This window comes from Sapajus apella, unplaced genomic scaffold (genome assembly GCF_009761245.1).
Source record: "Sapajus apella isolate SASKATOON/1434 unplaced genomic scaffold, GSC_monkey_1.0 scaffold33, whole genome shotgun sequence".
NCBI lineage: Eukaryota > Metazoa > Chordata > Mammalia > Primates > Cebidae > Sapajus > Sapajus apella.
Window position 1 is genome coordinate 9,872,769 of NW_022436973.1, and position 1,789 is coordinate 9,874,557.

The window sequence follows — 1,789 nt, forward strand, 5'->3', positions numbered from 1 at the left end:
GCTGATCACTTGAGGTCAGGAGTTTGAGACCAGCCTGGCCAACACGGTAAAACTCTGTCTCTACTAAAAATACAAAAATTAGGCGGGCATGGTGGCAGGTACCTGTAATCCCAGCTACTTGGGAAGCTGAAGCAGGAGAGTCACTTGAACCCAAGAGGCAGAGGTTACAGTGAGCTGAGATCAAGCCACTGTACTCCAGCCTGAGTGACAGAGTGAGACTCCATCTCAAAAAATAAAAATAAAAATTAGGCTAGGCGTGGTGGCTCATGCCTGTAATCCAAACACTTTGGAGGCCAAGGCGGGCGGATCACCTGAGGCCGGGAGTTCAAGACCATCCTGACCAACATGGTGAAACCCCGTCTTAAAAAAAAACAAAACAAAACACTGTAAAAGGGCCGGGTGTGGTGGCTCACACCTGTAATCCCAGCACTTTGGAATGCCAAGATGGGTGGATCACCTGAAGTCAGGAGTTCGAGACCAGCCTGGCCAATATGGTGACACCCCATCTCTATTTAAAAAAAAAAAAAAATGTGCTTCAGCAGCTTCAGCACTCCTAAAATTGGAACAATACAGACAGGATTAGCATGGCCCCTGTGCAAGATGGATGCAAATTTGTGAAGCGTTCCATATTTTTACAACACACACTGGGGCCTGTTGGAGGTGGGGGAGAGGGGAAGGAGAGCATCAGGAAGAATAACTAAGGGAGGCTGAAGCAGGCAGATCACCTGAGGCTGAGAGTTTGAGACCAGCCTGACCAACATGGAGAAACCCTATCTCTACTAAAAATACAAAATTAAAGCTGGGAGTGGTGGCTCATGCCTGTAATCCCAGCACTTTGGGAGGCCAAGGCGGGCAGATCATAAGGTCAAGAGTTCAAGACTAGCCCGGCCAATATGGTGAAACCCTGTCTCTACTAAGAATACAAAAATTACCCAGGCATAGTAGGGCATGCCTGTAATCCCAGCTACTCAGGAGGCCGAGGCAGGAGAATCGCTTGAACCTGGGAGGTGGAAGTTGCAGTGAGCTAAGATTGCGCCACTGCACTTTAGCCTGGGCAACAGAGTAAGACACCGTCTCTAAATAAATAAATAAATAAAGTAAAATAAAAGAAAAATACAAAATCAGACGGGTGTGGTGGTGCATGCCTGTAATCCCAGCTACTCAGGAGGCTGAGGCAGGAGAATCACTTGAACCCAGAGGTGGAGATTGTGGTGAGCTGAGATCGCACCATTGCACTCCAGCCTGGGCTACAAGAGGGAAACTCTGTCTCAAAAAAGAAATAGTAGGAAATAAATAAGGCTGGGCATGGTGGGTCACGCCTGTAATCCCAGCACTTTGGGGGGCCGAGGCGGCGGATCACAAGGTTAGCAGTTTGAGACCAGCCTGGCCAACATAATGAAACCCTGTCTCTACTAAAATACAAAAAAATGAGCTGGGCGTGGTGGCACGTGCCTGTTATCCCAGCTACTTGGGAGGCTGAGGCAGGAGAATTGCTTGAATCCGGGAGGGGGAGGTTACAGTGAGCTGAGATCCTGCCACTGTACTCCAGCCTGGGCAACAGAGTGAGACCCTGTCTCAAAAATAAATGAATAAATAAAAATAAATAAATACATAAATAAATAACATACCAGGATGCACACTTAGGCTGTGCCAGGCCTCTAGTTACAGATCTTCCTCCAGCCAGGCCTATGGCCTATGTACTCTTCCCACTGCATAAAGTCAGAGGACTCTGGAGTGACAGTGGCTGGCGGTTAGTCCTAATTCCACCCCTTATGAGTATTAGCTAAGA

At 48.0% G+C, this 1,789-nt stretch overlaps 1 non-coding gene across 1 annotated transcript; it reads left to right on the plus strand.

Moving 5' to 3' along the window:
• Window positions 1–530: 530 nt before the first annotated feature.
• On the plus strand, window positions 531–634 carry LOC116563084. The gene has a single exon (XR_004274216.1). It is a non-coding gene; the product is annotated as a U6 spliceosomal RNA (small nuclear RNA).
• The last annotated feature ends 1,155 nt before the right edge of the window (window positions 635–1,789 follow it).